Raw genomic sequence first — 24945 nt, 5'->3', positions numbered from 1 at the left:
GGTCTTTATTAAAATAATTATCTAAATATATCATACTTGCCAACTCTCCTTGAATGTCAGGGAGACTCCCTGAAATAGGGGTGATCTCCCTCACTCCCTTAAGAGTCTGGCATTCTCCCTGATGCTGAGCCAGTACAAGACGTGGTTGGCTTCACCATCTGTGGCATGATGACACAGTTCAAAAATTGTGTCCTATGTCCATGTATTGATGCCTATGGAGGTGGCCATTTTCATGGAGACCAAGATTTAATCAAAGACTGACAGGTAAGACAACATGACTTCAGTAATTGAGACAGAAATGTAAAAGACACTTCAGTCTGTAGAGATTCATTAGCTGCTTTTCTTTAATGCATAGTTGCCTACTCTCCCAGAATATCCGGGAGACTCCCGCATTTCTGGGTTCCCGGGCACCCGGCAGAGTAGGGCAACCTACCATTTCTCACCCCTGCAATAGATAAGTGGTGGGGGTGGGGCTAATGATGCAAATATCACATCATCTTAGACCCGCCCCCGCTGTATTGGGCCAAAATTGTGACAACTGTTTAGGGGGTCAGGTCAAAATGATGCGATTCGTCAAGCCCCGTCCCCGCACGCCCACCTCCCCTGGGATCTCCCTGAAGCCAAGGAGGAAAAGTTGGCAAGTATGAAATATATTTAGCTGAAAGAGAATTAACCATAATGTATTATTTTATTACTTATTATTATTATTTTATTTTATACACCTGGTAATGTATAAGCCCCTTAAAGGGGTATCTACCTTCAGATAACTTTTTCTTCTTCTTCTAGGCTCTACACGCCCTTTTACAAACTTTATTAAATACATTGCTTTTCTTTTCTATCTTCCTTCTCAGCATGTATGGCATGTCTTTATATGAACAGTTATAATTGTGCCATTAGATAATTCTGCGCTGGATATTCTTTTATACAAAAAGCATCTATGTGCCATGTTCTAGAGAGAAATCCTAATAATATCTGAAAAAGCCCTTTCACTAGAGTGCACAAGTTGTTTTGTCAGGAAACTAGATGTACAATAGTGAGCTATGGTTCTTCCAGTATCTAGAACGACTTGCTGGCAGGGACAGTGGGTAAGGAGATGTTTCATTCATGCAGGTTGGGTATTGGCTCCATTCTCAGACTACACCCAGCTCATTTCCTGCCCGTAGACAGATTCCCAGACTAGGGTGGCATAGCTCATCCTGCAGCTGGGGTATTGCACTCAGAAAGCAACCCTTTCACCTATAAATGTAGGCCCTATGTTATCCCCAGCAGAAACTCTGCATACAGCCAGGATCTAGCCCAACCCAGAGGAATTCTAGAACCAGACACTACAGCCACTCGCGGTTACTCAACACAAGATTCATTACCTACAATTACGTAATTATAGCAGATCATGTACCAAGCTGCTCTGTAGTCATAAATCAAGTCTCAAAGCATTAAATTAATACGTTAATTAGTTTATTAGTTAAAATTATAAAAGGAATATTGCCAGTCTATAAACCATATTTGGATATTTGGTATATTATGTGTTCTATATAGAACTGTACGTTGGGAAAAGTGTGCATATTATAAAGTTATAGCTATGTCTTATAACACACTAGATAAACTTGTATTGCTAATAGAAGCACAGATGCAACTAAATCGACCCATTCTCACAACCCAGAATATTTATTGCCGAGGTGGGCAACCTGTGACCCTACAACATGCATGCTGGTACTTATAGTTCCACAGCAAATTATACACCATATAAGCTGCCTCGGCCTGACTTTATTGCAACTACATTTCTATGCCATGTGCCTGTTCATAGTGTTCTGTGATGCCTTATGTATTGACCTAGGCTACCCTACACCATACCACATTGCCCTGTGATTGCTGTAATCTGTGCCAATATATCGTCTTTTGTGATACCATCTACTGGTTTGCCATGTCTAGGTATTCCTCCGTAAGCCCATTTGTGATCATACTTCCCTGGCATGGCCCATTCCATCCAGAGTTATGCCCATATATAGCTGTGGCCATGCCCATAATCAATTAGACCATGCCCCTGTTGCCCACTAGAAGCCTTGACTGCTGGTGGGTGTCATGTATTGTGATATACTATGCTGCCCTATCATGCCTACCAACATTCCAGGGCAAACATTTGGCACACTCACCAGATACACCAATGCTGCACCCAAATCCAACACCCCATGCAATGGTGGAACTACCAGGGCCGTCTTTCCCATTGGGCACAATGGGCAGGTGCCCGGTGGCCCTGCAGCCCAGGGGGGCCCGTCGGAGGCGCGACGGAGGAGGAGAACATAGAGGGAGCCGGATCGCCCGCTGACCACAAGGTAAGTATTGTCTTTTTTTTTTCCAGGTTTTTTTTTTTTTTTTTGCTGCCTCCAACGTGCCCCCCTGGGGTGCAGGGCCCATATATATAATCATTTTTATTTTTTTCTATATATATATATATGTATATATAAGGGCCCCGGTGCACTGCTGTGCCCGGGGGCCCAAGATGTTGTTAAGAGGGTCCTGGGAACTACCATTGGTGCAGCAGATGGCATGCCGCGGGGCCCATGGAGATAAAGGGTTCTACTGCATGCCAGATGAAGAGGGTCGGGGGCAGAGCCGTAACTTGAAATTTTAGCTCCTGGGGCGAAAAACAAAAATGCTGCCCCCTAGCTCTCAATTTTAACCAAATGAACCTAAAATATTTATAAAATGTGCCCCCATTCAGTGTTGCACCCTGAGCAGTCACCCCTATCGCACAGCCCGCATTACGGCCCTGGTCGGGGGACCTGGTTACCTCCTCCCCGCCACCCTACACCTTGGCCCACAGCTCGCTAGCTCCGCCTCTGACCCCATGCCCTCATTTGCCAAGGCATTTCCCAAAATATTTAAGCACCTCCCATTTCAGATCCTAAAAATAGGACAGTTCTAAGAAAGTCTTTTGACAGGTACACCCTGTCAGATGTAGGTTAGATAAAAGGATACAGGACACCATTACAAAATGTACACTTGTGCTTTAAAAACTTTAGTTATATTAGTTTACCCTCATGCTCCTCAAGATCACTTTTAAGTTACACTTAACTGCTGAATGGATATGAGTAGTGCAAAGTTATGTTATACACATACTAGCCTATTTTGTACATGTGACCCCTTGGAGATACAGAGGCTAGAGATAGAACTGCATGGAGGGCATGACTTGATGATGGCATTTGACAAGATTTGCGTCATCACAACATGTTCCCGCCTACGTTGCAGGCTGGCGAGCAGTCTTCCGGGAGCTTGCCCTGCTCTTGCTGCAAGTGTCCCTATAATCCGGATATTCTGGGGCAGATCTATGGGTATACTGCGTGTGTTATGCTCCTTCTCTGAACTCAATGTTACAATGATGATCCTACTACATTTACATAGTTAGTAGTAAGGTTGAAAAATAGACTAAAGTCCAAGTTTATCCTATTGTACTTTCTACCTGTGTTATCCAGATAAAGATAAAGTAATCCCCAGTCAACCAAATACCGATTGTCCTCATGGTTAATAAGAATAGGTCCTCACTGACCCCCTAAATGGTAATCAGATTAATTGTGTTCATAGTTAAGGTTTAACTGACCTTTCCATTATAATACCATATTTTATGGGCTAATGCCTTTTAAATACTATAACATAGAATCATAGTGTTGTATAATGGTGTTTGTGTTGTTGTTAGGTAACCCTGGTTTCCGACAAGTGTATGTGAGAGCAGTTGGACAATTTTGCTCATTTATCTACACTATTACTGTATACAATGTCAGTGTATTCTTACACCCATGATAAGAGCACTAACCACAAGAAGCACTTAAACGTGGATATAACAACCTTCTGCACAGAGTTACCTCTTCCCAAAACCCAAATAATGATTCAAAACCTATAGTGGCAAAGAGGAGTGAAGTTTTGAAAATCAAGTCACTGATGATTGACTGGTTAAATTCAATGTGACGAATGGCAAAAATTGCAGATGTTAATATGCTGTCACAGTGGCAATGTAAGATCATTTTGGAAGTGGACTTTTTCAGATGCAGGACAGGTACATCAGATAAGCAGCTAGTTTGGCCGTACAGCTCTGTCATTACTAATATCTTCTTAACCAGTCAAATTATTTTTTAATATAACGGTGCTTAAGAATTTCAATGGAAAAATGGTTTACACATATACATACAAAATGGTTGGTTAGTAACTGAACTATACGTTCGATGCAGTAACCACCTATATCATGTTATTAATATCGCCCCAGCACCAGCAATGACTAACGACTTGGGAAAAGTCAAAAGTGAGTGTGAACCATCTTTTTTTGTGACTGCACGAAATTGGAAGTCAGAAAGGCAGCATCACCTGGCTGAAATCCGAGGTCAATTCCACTCATCTTTTCATTCAACAAATAAATAGAGTTCTCAGATTTCACATGTAATCATCTCGGAAGCAACAGATGTCCCAGGGATGTTGTGTCTATAATTTAGAAAATCTGAGACAACTGTTACCCCATCAGAATTTGCGGGAAGCAAAAGGAAAGAGGAAATGTATTTAAATGGTGATTTTCCTTCTGCAAAAATCGGAATGTGCTTCAGCTTGTTGGTCGATCTAGTATGTATTAAACTGACAGCACTTGCCTTTAAAGACAACACATTGCTAATAAAAAAGCTTATGCTCAGTTATGTAAGGTATCAGATGTACACCAATTCTATGTCTGCTTAAGGAAGCAAAATCGTAAAAATCTCGTCTTCCAAATTATGTTTGTGAATCAGCCTTGGAGACCATATTTTCATTTTAATTAGAAATGTACATGTTTAATTACTTTGCTGTAATCTGCAAATTAAATATAGTGTTGTTAAAATATAAACCCTAAATAATATTTAGTATATAGGTCATACTTGCCTACTTTCATGACTAGAGGGCAGGAGGGGGCGGGGCACGGCCAAACGCGTCATTTTGGCCCCGGCCCACGATGGAAATGCCGTTTAGTCATGCGGGGTGGGGCAAAAATGGCGCGCTTTCCCGTGAATTGCGTAATTTAGGCTAGGCAGTTGCAGGATGCGGGAGACTTGCCTGCTCTCCTGGGAGTCCGTGAGACCAACCCGAATTTCGGGAGTCTCCCGGACATTCCGGGAGAGTTGGCAAGTATGATATAGGTAGTAAACAATGAGCCTCAATTACGAAGTTGTAATGGCTAAAGAGCAGAGCAATATCCCCTTTGGTAGTGCTGTGTGGCTTGATTTGCAACAGCATCTATATATCTGCCCATAGGTCCATATGTCTACAGAGGAAGAGGGCAGATATTACAGAGGAGAAGACACTTGTACTGGTTGAGAAGATTTGGGCGTAGGAAGAGTCTAATTTGCAGAGTATGAGGGAAGATCCTGGAAGGGAGGTCAAATGGACAAGTGCGTGTGCGTGGGGTGGGGGGTGGGCTCGCCCCACTTGCCTTTTTAAAAGGGTCATGGCAATCTTTCTCAATCATTTCTTTAACAAGTGCACTACTGAGGGTGAAGATGTGGTGGGATAGGGGGCTGTGACCTCTATGCCTGTCGCCGTCCTTGTCTCTCCTACTCGCTTAAACCCAAGCACCCGCCCGAAGATGACTCATTGTCTTCAGCCTTTACCACGGGAATACGTCAAGATTAAAACCTTACTACATATTTGTTTCATGTTACTTTTTACTTTGAAAAACAACTATTCTCTTATAGTTTAAAAGTCATTTTAATTTATAGCTCTCCCTGTCACAATTCTGCACCCAAAAAGTTTTGCGGCCCTCCCCTCCCCCCAACAATAAGCCTTGAACTCTAGGCTGTGGCCTAGTCAGCCTATTGGATAATCAGGCCTGAACTCTACATAAGGCCCTAAGTAGGCAAGTTTGCAAACATAGCCTGAAATTACATAGTGACTTCAGGATTCTGACCAATAGACTAAGGGGTGTATTTACTAAACTGCAGGTTTGAAAAAGTAGAGATGTTGCCTATAGCAACCAATCAGATTCAAGTTTTCATTTATGTAGTGCATTCTACAAAATGACAGCTAGAATCTTATTGGTTGCTCTAGGCAACATCTCCACTATTTCAAATCTGTAGTTTAGTAAATATACCCCTAAGAATTTCACCACCAGTTATGAAGTGGATTAATGGCAAAACAATGACACAAAGCCAATTTCCCAATTCATGGAAAATTATATGTACAACATGTTATTTTTATTTCAATATTTTTTCATTAATTTTGCAATATATGAGAATTTCTGAATTGTTTTATATTTTAATTAACGCATACAACATTGTTGTATAATTCTCACACTCTTAAGGTGATTGTAACAATATGAAAGTGTTTTTTTGTTGATGTTGCATAGTTATCAGGTTAAAACATATTTCTGTGTCATAAATGCACAAATGACATATACGCCCTAAGTATTATTGCTCCTACAGTAAAGTCTAAAAATAAACTGTATTTATTGTAAATAAAAAAACCTATTGATGACATTAAAATATTTCAAATTGTTTTGTGCCTCAGGGATATCCCTGGTTCCCTCAGATAGGTTGCTTTCTCACAAATACTGGTTCAGTCCATAGAATGGCTGCCTCCACCATGTGACTGACACATACTGTGGTGAAGAGGGGGAATAATATAATATCATCATCACCATTTATTTATATAGCGCCACTGACTCCGCAGTGCTGCACAGAGGACTCATTCACATCAGTCCCTGCCCCATTGGGGCTTACAGTCTAATTTCCCTAACACACACACAGACAGAGACTAGGGTCAATATGATATCAGCCAATTAACCCACCAGTGTGTTTTTGGAGTGTGGGAAGAAACCAGAGCACGCGGAGGAAACCCACGCAAACACGGGGAAAACATAAAAACACCACACAGATAAGGCCATGGTTGGGAATTTAACTCATGACCCCAGCGCTGTGAGGCAGAAGTGCTAACCACTTGGCCACCATGCTGCCCATAATATCTCGTCTGCATTTGTACAGGGCTCAGTCAACAGTGAGATTACTCAAAACATCCTTTTAAACGGCACGTTGCCTCAAGTTCATTTACAGTCATCCCATTGCCCAGAGGCCAGTCTCCTAATATGCTAGCTGTAAGGAGTCATTCCAATATTTATCAGCCAATAAGAATCTGTGTATGATCCACATGCTGTTACTATAGGCCATTTGATATGAGAACGCCACTCTTATTGGTCCTGTTGTTGGCAGCATGTAACAGATTTCAAACATAAAACCCAGCACTCAGCAGCTCCAATAAACGCTGGAATACTACAGAATAAAATAAATGATATTAAAATAAAAAAATAAAATAAACTATTCTAAACTAAACTATAGTTAGGTGCAGAGCTGTATTTACCTGGTAGGCAATCTATGCAAACGTATAGGGCAGCACAATTTAGGTGACGACATCAAAATAACTAATCACCAATTGCTTTTCCCAAACAAAAATAATGGTTGTGGGTGTACTGGATACACATGCATGGGCATGTGCAATGCACAATCTTTAATTCAGGTGTATTTAATCACAATGTCTAGGGCAGCTACTACTACTGGAGTCATATCCCAGCTATGGACATACAAGTAACTCAGTCTAGGTAAGGAACCATAAGAAGGAACGTTATGGAATTGTAATCCATCATGAGGCATTTTCATACACCTTAATGTAATTGTTTGATGGTACTTCCATGTGACCCCAATTGCACAGCACAATGATACAGAGAGTTCTACACCTACACACACACAAAAGGTGTTTTATATATTACTGACATAATGGAGGTGAATGAGACTTCACTGCATGAGAAAAAGTTTGGTACATGGGGTATCATGCTCTCTCCTTATATTACAGGTCATTTTCTTATGGCAACTCACTGTAGATAAATTTCTCATGAGTAACAATAGAATGTTATCTGATGTATAGCCATGCACATATATGTACCACAATCATCTATGTTATCATACAGTTGCTTAAAGTGTATCATTGACATACATACATACATACATATATTTATTACCATTTACTTTAATATTTGGCACATGACACTAAATTTATTTACATATATAAGCATGTATATATGTATATACATATAGATACACAGTATATATATATATATATATGCACATCCTCAGTACGTTCAACAATGGAGAGGTTGCTTACATACATGCTTTTTTGTGTGTGTGTGTGTGTGTGTGTGTGTGTGTGTGTGTGTGTGTGTGTGTGTGTATACATATAATTTATCTATATTAATACATCCTATTAAAATACTATGTGAGTGCAGTGAGTACATTCCCATCCCTCTGTGCATATACTGTCACTGGCAATGGTGACTGACTAGACATGTCTTACGGTCTCCCCCACAAAGTACACCTGTGCACCAGCTTATGTGCAGGCTCCCTGTGCACGGACCAGCTGCAGTGGAGTCTGAGCTAAGAGCAGTAAAATATTTACATTGTCTCCAGACGATAAAGTTACTTCTTTCCCACAAAACTATTAATAGAGAGTTGCAGAGTACGAAAGTCAAATGAGTGGATGTGGGAAAAAACAGCACAAGAGAGAGAAATGTATTTACATTTAAAAAATAATAATAAATAAATAAAAAAATGTTTCATAATTGAAACATGTTAAAATGTATCATTTCATTATAATAGTTACAGAAGATGATTTGCCCATCAAACCTCCCACACACAGTAACTCCTCTGTCCACTACATGTATTCCACAAGTCTATTTTGGCAACTATCACTCTGTCCCTTCACTGTGATGCATCTCTAGGCAGGAACTTACCTTGTGTGTAGGACTCTGCACAAGACATCCACTGTTGCTGCATCCACCTATCCACAAGGCGCTGTACAGACTCTGCCTCTCAGCCACTGCGCTCTCCCTCTGTCACTCAGCAGCCCCGGGCTCAGGAAGAAGGCAGGAAGACGGAGCACTGAGGAGGAGAGAAGGAGGTGTGGAGAGGGGAGTTTATTAAACAGAGCACCTATTGTCTGCAAACCTCAGCATATGGTATATTTCATACATATTGAAGGCATTAGGCTGCTATATACTGCGAGAAGTAAGTAGACTTGGATGCAGAAGTACAACATGGGGGATCATTGGGAAAAGTTCAGTCAGTTAGATATTTGAACCCCCAATTCTTGCCAGAAATTTAATGTGCTGCAGTGTTACTGTGAATTTTAATAACGGTATAATACATAGACATAGGTCAGTAAATCCCTCAGTTTCATGTCATGCATTTTTTAAATGGGATAGTGATTATTACAAATAAAGAAAACACTTTTACTTACAGATTGCAGTCCAAGAGAGAAAGCAATTGTTCAGTGTACAGCATACACACCCAATGTACTGACACTGCCAGTATAATCACAGCTGTAGGGGAGGACTCTGCTCTCTTATTGCTATGGGTCAGAGGGCGACAGAGGCAGGCACCACACTAACAGATCTGATAAGACAGAAGGACATATACAGTTATACACCTATATCTATTATCACATTGGTTAAACCGCAAGCTCCAGGGAGCAGGAAAAGTGACCTTTGAATTAACGGTGGATTGCAATACAAAGTGCATATAACATGCAAATGACACTAGTGAGATACACAGGAGAAATAGAGCTTCCAGCAGTGCTGGATGGGAGTATGCAGAGCCCGTGGCCCAGGGTAGAACTGAAAACAGATATGTTATGCAGGATACACAGACAGTAACATACGTACACTATTAAAAAGGAGCAGTCTTATGGAAAATGTTCACTTCTCAGGTGCAAGTACAAACAAAGGTGTAGTCTAATAAGTAGGTAGCGCTCACAGGCCTTGTGAAATCAAAAACTATTTATTGAATTGTCAATGTTTTGGTTCACACCAGAGAACTTTTATCAAGACAAAGCTTTCACAATATACACTGATCAGCTACAACATTAAAACCACCTGCCTAATATTGTGTAGGTCCCCTTGGTGCCGTCAATACAGCTCTGACCCAATGAGGGATGGACTCAGGGCCGCCATCATGGGGGTACGGGGGTACTGTTGTACCGGGCTCACCAGGGGGCCCGGTACAACAGCTCAGCACAGACTTACCTGGGGCCTGCCGCTGGTCTCCGCTATTCTGTCTTCGGTCTGGCTGTCACCGTGACAGTCAGGCACCAGGATCCAATCGCAGGGGTGGAGGAATCATTCCCCCTGCGATCATGTGATCTGTCACAGGCAGAGCACATGATCGCAGGGGGAATGAATCCTCCACCCCTGCGATCGGATCCTGGTCCACAAGACCTCTGAAGGTGTCCTGTGGTATCTGGCACCAAGACGTTAGCAGCAGATCCTTTAAGTCCTGTAAGTTGTGAGGTGGGGCCTCCATGGCTCGGACTTGTTTTTAAAACACATCCCAGAGATGTTCCATCGGATTAAGATCTGGGGAATTTGGAAGCCAATTCAACACCTTGAACTGTCATGTTCCTCAAACCATTCCTGAACAATGTTTGCAGTGTGGCAGGACGCATTATCCTGCTGAAAGAGGCCACTGCCATCAGGGAATACTGTTGCTATGAAGGGGTGTACTTGGTCTGCAACAATGTCTAGATAGGTGGTACGCCTCAAAGTAACATCCACACGAATACCAGGACCCAAAGTTTCCCAGCAGAACATTGCCCAGAACATCTCACTGCCCCCACTGGCTTCCCTTCTTCCTATAGGGCATCCTGATGCCATCACTTCCCCAGGTAAATGTTGCACATGCACCTGGCCATCACCAAGATGTAAAAGAAAACATGATTCATCAGACCAGGCCACCTTCTTCCATTGCTTCATGGTCCAGTCCTGGCGCTCATGTGCCCATTGTAGGCACTTTCAGTGGTGGACGGGTATCAGCATGGGCACTCTGACTGGTCTGTGGCTACACAGCCCCATACACAGCAAGCTGCACTGCACTGTGTGTTCTGACACCTTTCTAGCATAGCCAACATTAACTTTTTCAGCAATTTGTGCTACAGAACCTCTTCTGAGGGACTGGAAGACACAGGCTAGCCTTTGCTCCCCATGCGCGTCAATGAGCCTGGGGTGCCCATGACCATGTTGCCAGTTCACCAGTTGTCCTTTCCGTAGACCATAGGGAACACCCCACAAGACTGGAGCCCTGCCACCTAGCTTCAGAAGTGTCCTCTTGTGTATACATTCGCCTCCTCTGATCACTTTGATTGACCACCTGGGGGTATACCATAGGGAACACCCCACAAGACTGGAGCCCTGCCACCTAGCTTCAGAAGTGTCCTCTTGTGTATACATTCGCCTCCTCTGACCACTTTCATTGACCACCTGGGGGTATATTTACTAAACTTTACTTTTCTTGATGCTGAACCTAAATAACTGTTACCTAGAACATGACAAATATATCACAAGGAGCTTCACTTTCATTATGCAGAGCGAATGCTTTTATAGGAGCCAATGGATGAGTTAAACAGTACAAGTGTATACATCAGAAGAAGGACAATTTAGAATAAAAGAGGGGCAGGAGAAATTGTATCTAAAGAATGCATGTCACTGTACCAGATAGACTGATGCTATGTGGGCTTATCATTCTTTCTATGTCTTTACCATGTCTTTATATTCTGTGTACAATATATTTTAAAGGGGTTGTCCAACATCAAACAAGTTTAATGTTTTAGCTATTTAGATACTGAAAAAGAGCTGCTCTCTGCATACAGCTGTAGCAAATGCAGATATTACAGCAGAGATGTGTTGTATCCAAGGGCAACAAAGTAGTCAATCTGTCTGATATGAGGACCTATATGAAAAGAACAGAAAGAAGCCAGAAATTCGAAGCACAGCATTTAGCACATAGAAAAGACTATAAAACTATATGTTCAAGGACACCCCCTTTAAATACTTATTTCCATATATTATAAAATTTATTGAAAGTGAAAATTAAGTATATAAGTATATTGTTATGTGGTATTACCATGTACAGTGGGGAGGTATTGATTGGTGTAGTGCTGTATTTTCATCTCATAGTAAGACACATTCTTACTGCAGTATTGTTACATTGTATCCTGATACCATGCTGATGTCTTACTGTATCGTGACATAGTAAGGTAACATTTGATTGTATAATAGGTTTGTTACATTATATGTGTGTTGTTTTTTTATTCATTTCTTTGTACCTGGTCTCTGAATTGCCTTTAGATGGATAATATTTGTTTTGTATAATGTGGTTCTGAGAGTTTGTTTCTAATGACCTTAGAATGTGAAGTTTCTCATAATTTGTTTATGAAGTGGAGCCAGAATCCAACTCTTATTTTAATTTACAGATCGTGTATGTTGATTTGGAGATTAGTTTAAATGAATCATGTAACTTATTAGGACAATTGTATTGTAATCCTCTTTCAGAGAGGTCATCATGGCCGCGGAGAGTCAGTAATGTATAAGTGGTCCAACGTTTGTTGCCTTATCATCACCCAAATGCAAGTCTCTTGTTGTATACGGGTCTAGGTGCGCTCTGCCGTACTGAGACAGACACAAAACACTGCAGGGTTCCAACAATATATATGTGGAATATAATAATCAGAACTCACAGAAAGAAAAGTATTAATTTATTGTCACCTGTTAATAATATACTCATTAATAAAAAAAATAATTGTCCCCCCCACCATATACATTTATCAGTATGTCCTCAATGCATACTGTATGTAAAACTATTTTTTACAGTTGCTCCCAATTGCAAACACATGTTCTGGCATGCATAGGCAAACATCATCACTATCACTCAGTACTTACACCTGCCCTGTATCTGGTGCCAGTGATCCGGCTGAAAATCACGTACCTGAGAGATGTCCAGAATTTGGGCAGATATACATGCACTCAACCTTGGCACACCCCGTAGTGTACACTGACTATGTGTATACTCCCACTCCTCCTCCCCAATCCAAGATGAATTGAATGTACTTGCTTTCACTGGCATGTAATCCTTTTCTGAGAGCATGTGCAGTGCAATTTTATACAGAATGTGGCACGTATCATCATTTATATTCCTTAATCATCATTGTTAATTTATATAGCGCCACTAATTCTGCAGCGCTGTACAGAGAACTCATTCACATCAGTCCCAAAAGAGCTTACAGTCTAAATTCCTTAACACACACACACACACACACACACACACACACACACACACACACACACTGAGACTGGGGTCAATTTAATAGCAGCCAATTAACCTACTAGTATGTTTTTGGATTGTGGGAGGAAACCGGAGGACCCAGAGGAAACCCATGCAAACACGGGGAGAGCATGCAAACTCCGCACAGATAAGTCCATGGTCGGACATTGAACACATGACCCCAGTGCTGTAAGGTAGAGGTGCTAACCACTAAGCCACCGTGATGCCTCGTGAATCAGACCCTCAATGTGCACTGATAAATATGCTTGATACCCTAGCAAGGGATTCCAGGCTTTTTCAAAATCATCTCATGATCTCAGCAGTTAAAGGGTTAACGATAAGTAGCATTTAAAGCAGATTATTCTCCTATATAAGCCAGCAGCAATTACACTGCACAGCCCAAATGTTAATCTGTGACATCTTACAAGCATCTTTACGCTAAATGTGTATTTATCCTCAGCGACTGATGGATTGCACACATTCACCTGGCAAAGTCCTTCTTGGATTGTTACTTCCCTAGTTTCCGACACAAAATTAATGTGGAAATTTGGATTTAGCAGGAAAAACTAAAAGTGTAATTTTACGAAGCTGCAAAGATGCAGAAGTTCAGTTTCCTGCTCTTTTCTGATGTTAGGGGCCTATTTTGAATCTATCTTTATGGGTAAGTGCATGGCTTAGTGTGTTATGGTGGCAGCAACTGCAGGGGTTATAATCTGGTAAATGGCGCCTAATTTTGGAGGATGTTCCCAGTGTAGTGTGTGCTGTGATGGAAAGGAGTGTCTGGGCAGGGGCAAATTTTAGCCCTATTTTAAATGAAAAAAATACAGGTGATCCAATGACCCAGCCCATAGTAGCCCACTATGGGACAAGCCTAGAGGGCTGCTCCTGTGTCTGGGACATAAATATTTTATATATAAGGTCAATTCCATGTTGAACTCACCTCACACAAGACATAAGCAGTCGATTCCTTATGCTGATTTTAGTGAAATTCATCCCCAAGGGTGTCCTTCCCAAATATTTCCAATGTGAGCCAACCTGATTTCCCATCCCCATTACAGTTGTTAAGTGTTACCCTACATAGCCGGGCAACTGGGCAGTGGGAGATAAGCACACAACCCACCAAGGAGTACACCTGAGCAAGCAGCCCGCTATCTTACCTGGCTCTTCCATCCTTCACTAATGGTCTTATTTTCCCCAGGTTTTCATCGTAGATATCTGGGAGCTAGTCCAGTTCGGATCCTGGGGAGGGATCCCTTCACCATGCCGCTGCCCATTTCAGCCCTCCTTCAAGTGCCTTAGCCAATAGCAGGCCAACATACATGATGGTAACCAACTGAGATGACCCACCCAGGCAGCGTAGGACTATCTGGGGAGAAAAATCCATGGAGTAAACTGCTGGCCAAGCTGCTGGTTTGAAAAAGTGGAGATGTTGCCTATAACAACCAATCAGATTCTAGCTGTCATTTATTTAGTACATTCTACAAAATGACAGCTAGAATCTGATTGGTTGCTATAGGCAACATCTCCACTTTTCAAACCCGCTGGAAACTCTCAGCTTGATAAATGTACCCCCAAAAGTGATGACAATGGACAGGACTTTTACTTATACTGGCGTGTGTCATTTCAGTCCACAGTCAAGTATTATGCCTGCACAGAGGTATTTCCCAAATGCAGAGAGAGAGAGATTTGCACCTATGTACTAGCATGTCTGTCATGTGGCTGCATTTGTACTACATGCTGCAGTGCAGATTTGTATGTTTTCCAGTTCCTCAATGAAGGTTAATGCTTATTTCACTAACCATGCCCAATCAAGCTGGAAACAAACACTCAATTTTTAAATACTAAATCTAAATTATACCAACTTGTGCTTCATTTGCATTGTCATTATTATGGGTCTGGTTTGTTAACTTGTGTTTGTCTATTAGCTCAGTCATCAACATGTCACACAAGAGTTTATTGATGGTAAAGCACTGAAGTGGAAAGTACTTAGCAAAGTATTAGCAGCTTCACAGTCTGTTGAATAGAAGTACAGACAATGGAAAAAGGTGTAAAAGTATATCACAAACTAACCTTTATTCCCATTACCCTAACTAAGAAGGAATGTGCAGCTCAGAGAACTGACCAGCAGTGTAGGGGAGTCAGGTTAACCCCTTAGAGGGTAAAGGGCAATTAACAAAGAGCAAAAGTGGCAAACCTGCCATGACTCTTAGGGCTAGATTTACTAAACTGCGGGATTGAAATAGTGGAGTTGTTGCCTATAGCAACCAATCAGATTCTAGCTGTCAATTTGTAGAATGCACTAAAGAAATGAAAGCTAGAATCTGATTGGTTGCTATAGGCAACATCTCCACTTTTCCAAACCCGCAGTTTAGTAAATATACCCCTTAATGAGTGTAAGTGTGCCCACTTGTCTGTTTAGTGCACTTCAAGGTCCTTGCCAACATCACAGTCTTTAGAAAAAAAAAACATGTAGGATCAGTCTAGTTTGGGGGGTTGTAGATAAACATGAATTTGCTGGAAATAGTAGAATATCATATCAAAGTCTAACCTACTTCCACTTCAGGACCACCCAACGACATTCATTTTATGTTTTACTTCTGAAATCCCGCTCAGTGTAGAATAATTTATGTTTTAATCATAAGAGTGAGAGAACATTAGGACTGTATTACGTGAGTCACTTTTGAAGATTTTTATTACATTGGTTGAAGAACGGCTAAAAATGAGCTTTTCGGCAGAAATACAATTGGAAGGTATAAACTATACACCACAGAGGTGAGAGTGAAGTCAGATCCTCTTGTGGGGAGAAAAGGGCTGTGTGGCCCCTCGGGAACAGTGAACGTCCCTGTACATGTGCCATTTCTACGTCTTATCTTCTTTAAATAAACTTGTACTGCAAAGCAAAATCTTAGTTTTGCATCTGGGTGGAAAAGTAGACAGAGTCATCCTCCTAACCCGTAACTTAGCAAGGTAGGACCCTGATCCGCCAAACTCCTCTCATCGCCCAGGCAGACGCCAATCCCTGTGTTGTGAATTGGGATGCAATTGCGCAAGGTAGTTTGTGCTGCAGTTTTCCACTTGTGGTTCGTAAAAGGCCCTAAATATCTCTCATTTGTGCCCATTCAGTTAGTGGTAAGGTGACCTGACTGTAGCAGGAGAGTGGCATCTAGTAAGCCAGCCCTTTATGGCATCATAGGAGAAACTTTAAGTGGCAGGGAAGTGAGAAAATGGATAACAGCACATTCACACTAAAAACAATAATGAGCAAAATATATTCATTATTTATGTCAGTTCTGTCTTATTCCAAGTGTTCACCTTAGTTGTGTTCCATTATCTTGTTATTTACTCATCTTTCGTGTATTTTTCACTCCTTGTTCTAAATATCCCTAATCTTTGCAGTCATATTTGAATTTCTTGGGCCTGATTAAGGAGCTTTACTGGTGATCATCATCATCACCATTTATATAGCGCCGCAGCGCTGTACAGAGAACTCGCTCACATCAGTCCCTGCCCCATTGGGGCTTACAGTCTAAATTCCCTAACATACACACACACACACACAGACTAGGGTCAAATTGATAGCAGCCAATTAACCTACTAGTATGTTGTTGGAGTGTGGGAGGAAACCGGAGCACCCGGAGGAAACCCACGCAAACACGGGGAGAAGATACAAACTCCACACAGATAAGGCCATGGTCGGGAATTAAACTCATAATCCCAGTGCTGTGAGGCAGAAGTGCTAACCACTAAGCCACCATGATACGTTGCATATAATGCACACAATTACCGTGCACATGACCAGAACCGGTCCATACGCCATACAACGTAGCAACATTCAATTAATTTTCAAGGGCAAAGGACCCTTACTGCAGCCTATGATTTCAGAGGCAGAACAGGGAGATGAATGGGCAGATGCACATAGTCAATGTGCAGTGAGGACGTGCCAAGCTTGAGCACACGCAGCAGCGTCCCATTCAAGCTTCGGGCTTCTCTACGGTACGTGATGTTCAGTCATATCACTTGCACCAGCGACTAGTGATGACGACTGTGTATACAGCTAGAACGCGTGTTTGCAATCAGAAGCAACTGTAAAAATACATCAGACATTAATTGCATCCAAATAAATAAATTTCATGGAAAAAAAACAATTCAAAAAAACATTTTTTAATGTTTTGTCATTAATGACTATATTATTAACAGGAGACATTAATTGAATATTCTTTTCTGTGTGTTCTTTTGTGACTTGATATTCCACATATGTATTGGACGTATCCTGCTGTGTATTGTAAGAGCAGAGTAGGCCTGGACCCATATTCATCACCAGACGTATCGTGCGTTTAAAAAAAACAAAACACATTACGTTCGACTTGCGTTTTTTAATCAGTCCGCTTAATCTTGTCAAATTTATTGGTAACAAAATATGTGTAGTTCAATAAGCTTGGTCAGAGGTCCTGTGCAGAAGTGATCATTTCTTTATACATTTTATGAATTTGAACGAAAAGCAACCCCTCCTCCCCTCACACATATTGCTGTAATCACAATCACTTGTGTGCCTCTGTGCTAAAGATCCCTTTGCTATAAACACTGATTTACAAAGTGCACAGTTGCCAGGAACCTAAAAAATTAAATAGATTTAGTAGATACTCTGGGTTGCTCTGCACACCATGAATTACAAAGCGCACTTGAGACACACTGCAAAATGCTTTGACTTTGTACCAGTAGGCCTTGTTGACTCGCGCAGCGCACATCAAGTTCCCATCTGCTCCACTCTCTCGGGAGACATATCTGCAAACTAGAAGACAGAAACATCTGAAGAGGACAAAAGTGTAAAAGTCACATCTGAGTCCAACCTCCTATCACCTTAGAACCACCCTTTTCATTAATAAAACGTTCCTGTTTTCCTCCTAAAATACTGCACAGTTGAGCCTTATTTATGCCTTATATGAATCACAAGAGCGAGGGGGGGCAGGGCCATCTTAACAACATTATGGGCCCCCGGGCAAAGCAGTGCACCGGGGCCCCTAGATATAAATATAGATATAGATATATAGATGTATACAGATATAGATATAGATATAGATATAGATATATAGATGGATATTGATACAGATATAGATATATAGAGATAGAGATAGATAGACGTACTTGCTCAGTGACCCTTGTAGGTTTTTTTTGCAGGTTTTTTCTTTTACAGGATTATTTATTCTTATTAAAAGCCGTGCCTATGGGGCACCTTTGCCCGTGGGGCCCCCGGGCAGCTGCCCATCGTGCCCAATGGAAAAGATGGCCCTGAGGGGGGGATGTTGTTATAATATATGTGGCATTTTTTGGTGTTTAAAGCTTTTTATTACATTGCTTGGAGTGTACCTAGAAATGAACCATTCCAGCAAACTGCTGAATGGGTCACTATAAAAACATAGGACAGGACCGGAGGCTGCCAGTTCAAAATTCAAAATTCAAGTCCTTTTGCGGGAATGAAAAAGGCTTTGTTCCACCCTGCACCGCAAAGCAATCACCTTAAAGAGTGTCCTCTCCACTCCTTTATCTCATTTCAATGTTCCATTAAAGTAAACCTTGTATTTGGTGAGCGTACTTTATACTGTGCAAGCAACATCCTTGCTCTGCACAACTTCTTTCCTTATCCTGTGCTCCTCTGCAAATGCTGGCTTCTTGCCCTGGAAATCTATGTGCGTGTGGACATCTAGGCACACTTAGGCAAGTGGAGGTGCACAGCAAGAAGGGTTCAGAGAAAGTAACATAAAATGGAATTTAAAGTGGGAGTGGGTGCCCAGCAGTGTTATCTAGAGGAATTAAACGTCACAATATTACTCTGGATGGACACTGCAAGGTGTCAGGAGCCGCCGGCACCGCCACAACTCTCTTCTGCCTTCTCCAGGCCGTCACTTCCTGAATTCGGCCCGACCATTGCCAGGGCAATGGCCGGACGTCGAAAATGACTGTGCTTGCGCCCCGGCAATTCTAAACAGACGGGCGCACATCACAAAGCCTGCGGGCTAATTAAGCTCCCTTTTAATTAATCACCAACTCCTGGGGGTGTTTACAAGCCCTGATTGGCCAGTAGCAGTATTTAAGGCAGGGAGGGTTTAGCCTCCCTGCCGGTTATAGCGTCCTGACACTCAGTTTGCTTACCTGCTCCTGTGCTTTGTTGGTTTATACCTTTGGATTGCTTTTCTGTGTATGACCCTCTGCTTGTTACCTGGACTCCGAACCATCGCTAGTTGCCCTGACCTTCTGCCTGTTACCTGGACTCTGAACCATCGCTAGTTACCCTGACTGTTTGGCTTGTATACTGGACTCTGCAATTTGCCTGTGACCAGGGCCGGTGCTAGGGTTTTTGGCGCCCTAGGCAAAATTTCAACACCCCCCCCCCCTTCCTGCCCCGCCGCCGCCCCCCCCTCCCAATAAATAAATAAATAAATAAATAAATGATTACATTTTATTTACCTGGTCTGTAGATGCAGGGGGGCTCTTCAAACCTCTTTTCTTTTCTTCACTTCTCTTCTCTTCTCTTCACTTCTCTTCTCTGTCCTATGGCTGCTCCTCGCCTTCACACAGGAGGCGGAGCGATGCATGCTGGGAGGGGAGGGGAGGGGGAAAGAACTTTATTCACACTGTCTGTCACTGACAGACAGTGTGATAATACAGCAGGCGCCCGGGCGCATCTGAATAAATACACACTGACGGCGGACGTTGGAAAAAACAGCGGCGGCACCCCGCCGCCGCTGCACCTCTCTCCCACTTCTCTCCGCTGACTAGATTTTTAAATCTAGTCAGCGGTAGCGGCGCCCTGCAGGTCCCGGCGCCCTAGGCAACTGCCTAAGGTTGCCTAATGGGAGCGCCGGGCCTGCCTGTGACCCTGACCTTGGCCTGCTTCTAACCATCCGCTCCAGCCTGGGTCAGCGCTCCTGGTTCCACCTGCGCTGTGGCCATCTTTAATGAGCTTTTACTACTCTGAGCCTAAGACCTGGGGTCATCTGAGTACCTGTGAGCATATTAAGCTCTACGGGAAAGGCGGCTGCTATAGGTGAAGATCTCTACCCTATCTGTTCTAAAAGCTCATCTTGGTGGTCGTAGGCCATAACACAAGGCACTAGTGCTCATAGCACTCAATTGCTCTTGTGGCAAGTTGATGTGAATGGGGAAAGCTCGTCCCCTGCCAAACGGGTGATCAAGCTCAATGAATTGCATGCAGTGTCTTCAAGGGGTAACCGCTTCCATGTGACAGTGCAGGAATGTTCCCCAAGCACTTCAACTAGTCACCATGGGAGTGAAGGAGCGCTATGAAATGTGTCTACAGCACCTGTGTGACACCACAATTAAGTTCACAGGTACCATGTTGCATTAGCAATCTAGCTACTTGCAGATCATGTTACTCTGTACTGGTGAACTAATACATTTTAAATCATGGCCAGAAGTTCCCAAACCCTTAATTCTAAAATTCCAGAAAATTCAAGTGTTTGTAACAAGAGCCTCAGGAAATCCAAGAAACAAAGACCAGATCACATCCCTATAAATATGTTATTGTAAGCTGTCTACATGAAATTACAGTGCACAGAAAAACAAATTCTAATATACTAGCATAGAACCTAAACCATAAAAGAGGTTATACTATTCCCTCGGCTAATTAGACCTATAAACAGAGGCCTCTCCCAGCTCTTAATCAAAACATGAAGTTACAGTTTTCAGACTGCACAAAGCTCATCAAATTTATTCATTTTCCAGTGGAAATAGAAATAGCTAAAGTCTGCTGAGGAATATTTATTGCTGGTTAAACAAATACTGCATTGGATAAGGAAGCGATTGAGAAAGTATGGGGGTGTAATTTTATATTGCTGCCATGTAAAAATATCTCAATCTTAAGATTTAAAATGGAAACTATGTTAAAACTCCCACATACGGGAGAGGGGCTATATTTTGTTACATGGCTTACAGCTGACACTTTGACATTGTTGTTTTATAAAATAAAATGGTTTGAACTTTTGACCAAGTCATTTTTACTTCCCGAGACCCACAAATTCTGAATTCTCCAGGCAGGTAGAATCCATTATGATGTAAAGATGTAAAACTATGGGCATGTCATCCTTAGGCATTTCTTCAGGTGTAGTGTGGGTCACCTTCCTTCAGAATCTCACTATTAGCTGAATATCAGTGGTTGACACAGTACAGACATAGAGTCACCTGGTGAGATGTCTCCAAGTAGAGGAGCACTGTAGGTAGTAGATGATTGAATGGCCTCCTCAACTCTTTTGGAATTACGATATGGTCCTCAGGTCCTCCAGTTACTGATATTTAGGTAAAGATGATGGAATAATACCTGGGAATGGGGTAAAAAGGGGCATTAGAGGCATTAGGAAGACACAGCAGGTGAATATCTACTTTAAACCACTGTTTGATAGGTTGGCTGACATCACTTGCAGCTGAGCACTTTCCTGCTGAGAAAGAGGCTCGATAGGGTGCTTCTATATTACTAGACCAGCAGATGTTCACCACTACGCTATAGAGCATTTACTCAAAACAAAAGACTTAATGTAGAGAGAGCGTGTCCCTCTTCCCCTAAATATGCCCAATTCCCATCTTCTCTTATACTCTTATACTCTCCAATCCACCCAGTTCATTCTAGTAACAAAGGGTAATTCTCCTCACTCATCTCATCATCCCACCCCACAACCTGTTTCCTCATCCCTATTCCCTCAGAACGTCTCTGTTCCTCTTCCCCACTGTTTGGTCAACTCTAGCTCAACCTGTCTCTCTCCACCGGCACATTTCCATCCTCCTTTATACAAGGCCTATCTCTCCAACTACGGCACCCTTTCTCTCTTCCCCAAACTACTGGAGTGACTTGTGTACAACATCTCACTTTCTCTACTCTCACTCATTCTCGCAGCTGGGTTGACCTTCCTCTCTCACTGCTCCACATCTACTGCACCACATTTAAAATCCCTACACTGGCTCCCTATGTTCTTCAGAATCCAATTGAAATGACTCACCCTAACCTACAATGTCCTCGCAACCACACTCCTTCATACATCTGAAATCTCATATCAAAATACTCTCCCTCCCACCCTCTTAGATCTACCTCTGACCTGCATCTTGTTTCTGGTAACCACCTCTCACTCCCACATTCTCTCGTGCCACTACCCACTTATGCAATTCCCTACCATGCCCACCTGTACTGCACATAATAATGCACCCTCACAACTGTCCCAATCTCTACTGTGAGCCACACTCGCTCCTCTTGTTTCAGCTGTGCGCTCTCCAAATTAGAATGTAAGCTCTCTAATGAACATGGCCCTCCATATCCTTTGTTTTCATGTCTGCATTTATTTTGTCTACCTTGAAAGTCCCTGTCTTATGTAAGTCCCTGTTTTATGAGGGCTCTATTTTCTCCACAATCCGGTACTGCAGAACACTGTGATGCCTTACAAATCAACAATAATAATAATAATGAGGGAACTGCTATTCGCTGTTCCGCAATAGACAATGGAAAAGTGAAGAGTATCTAATACATTATACACCCATTACTCTCTGAGGCTGATTTATCAATGGACAAAAATACTGTATTGTTTTCTCCAGTGATTTTAAATTTTTTTGCCCTAAACCACGAAGAGTTACCCTTTGCATGGGGATCTTATTTATTTGCCGAGATGCAAGTACCAATTTTTGTTAACAAATGAAAATCATTTAAAAAATACTTTATTCTTTAAATAAAGCATTTCTTTTATTGCTTTTACAATTTTCTAAAATCATTTTTATCTATCTTTTACATTTTTGTGGGCTTTACTATGGACCTTAAATTCCACTGCACATGCAACCATCACCACTCTGGCCAAGTATCTTAATATCGTGCAGCTGCCACAGCAATATTCTTTTGGTAATTACGGAGATAAGGGATTTTTTTATGGTCGTGATAAACGAAGATAAGAAAATCAGCCTAATTATTGCAGAAAGTGACCTATTATATAAATAGCCCCCTGTGCCACAACAATAAGTCACAAGAATTAAGTCTGTATCCCACTCCACTCTCAAATACCCTTAAGTTGGACACAACATCTGGGGGTAAATGTATCAAGCTGAGAGTTTTCTGGCGGGTTTGAAAAACCAATCAGATTCTAGCTATCATTTATTTAGTACATTCTACAAAATGAAAGCTAGAATCTGATTGGTTGCTATAGGCAACATCTCCACTTTTCAAATTCCCCGGAAAACTCTCAGCTTGATACATTTACCCCCTGGGCACCAAATTTGGCCATTTTCAACAATATTGGTTCAGCACAACACCAACTGTGGCCAAATTAGGTTGAATTTTGTTGAACAAGACAGGAAATGAATTGGTGTTTTTTGGGCCAGGAATTAAGTAATGATCTCTAGATTCAGTCACTCAGCCTGAATGCCAAATAGTGGGTTCTGTGCAATTTGGCTCTATTCACATTTGTTCAGGTTGACCCCCAATTCACAGAAGGAAACGACCAAGTTGAGACATATGTGGGCCCCCATTGTGTTCATTGAAAGAAATCAATTATTTTACTTTACCAAACAATTTGTTCACTACATCACTGTATAGACATTAATTACCTGTCCTATTCACCCATATGATTTCAAATAATACAATATTTACACCTATATCCCAATAACGTAATCATTCAACACAACTAATCTCTACTTTATTCATTATTATTTCAATTAAAAATTCACACCATGCTATGAAAGGGTCACTATGTAAGTAATGTTTAGTTATCTGAACAATTCAGCCTTCCAGACTAAATGGAAAGTTAGTCCTTTCCTTTGTGTTGTTTTAGGCAGTGGTGAAACTACAATTGGTGCAGCAGGTGCTGTGCACCGGGGCCCATGGAGATAATGAGGCCTGCTGCATGGCAGCTGCAGAGGGTCGGGGGCCCCGGTTCCCTCCTCACCGCCTCCCTGCACTGGGGCCCACAGCTCGCTACTTCCGCCTCTGGTTTCAGGCATATGTCCTATATTTTGTTTTAGGGCAGCACGGTGGCTTAGTGGTTAGCACTTCTGCCTCACAGCACTGTGGTAATGAGTTCAATTCCCAACCATGGTCTTATCTGTGTGAAGTTTGTATGTTCTCCCTGTGTTTACGTGGGTTTCCTCCGGGTGCTCCAGTTTCCTCCCACACTCCAAAAACATACTAGTAGGTTAATTGTCTGCTAACAAATTGACCCTAGTCTGTGTGTGTGTGTGTGTGTGTGTGTGTATGTTGGGGAATTTAGACTGTAAGCTCCAAGGGGGCAGGAACTGATGTGAATGAGTTCTCTGTACAGCGCTGCAGAATTAGTGGTGCTATATAAATAAATGGTAATAATAAAAAATACACTGACAAACTAGTGTACAGATTTTCTTCACTGAAATGTTAATAATATATGTTTATACACACACATATATATATATATATATATATATATATATATTACATACATATACACATATACATACACACACAGAGTTGTCGAAGTGGCAGTGTATATGGCAGTGTATATGGTGGTATACCTTACCGCCACTTCTCCCACTGACTTCATTGTAAAACTCATCAGATTCACTTACATTTGCATTATATTTTTCATACTATCATTTCGACCACGGTATATAAATATGTATATAGAAATATATAATGTGTGTGTGCCTTGCTGTGTATTACTGAGCAGAATAAGGTGCATGTAGCGAAATGCCCTGTGCGGATTGGTGGGTTCATGCACAGCATGGTAACTAGTGTCAATGGAAGCTCCCGCATTCTCAGATTTGTGTCCTCTATCAGATCCCCTTAGAC

At 41.9% G+C, this 24945-nt stretch overlaps 1 protein-coding gene across 1 annotated transcript in view; it reads right to left on the bottom strand.

Moving 5' to 3' along the window:
* SYNPO (synaptopodin) overlaps positions 1-17933 on the bottom strand; it is a 97246-nt gene extending 79313 nt beyond the window's left edge. The window contains exons 1-3 of the mRNA XM_075210064.1: positions 17856-17933; positions 9289-9443; positions 8783-8930 (exon numbers count right to left, since the gene is read on the bottom strand). The gene's annotated coding sequence lies outside the window, so the exon portion shown is untranslated. The remainder of the gene's footprint in view (positions 1-8782; positions 8931-9288; positions 9444-17855) is intronic.
* Positions 17934-24945: the final 7012 nt, after the last annotated feature.

This window comes from Mixophyes fleayi, chromosome 4, assembly GCF_038048845.1.
Source record: "Mixophyes fleayi isolate aMixFle1 chromosome 4, aMixFle1.hap1, whole genome shotgun sequence".
Lineage (NCBI taxonomy): Eukaryota > Metazoa > Chordata > Amphibia > Anura > Limnodynastidae > Mixophyes > Mixophyes fleayi.
This window is presented reverse-complemented; position numbering and strand designations above follow the sequence as displayed.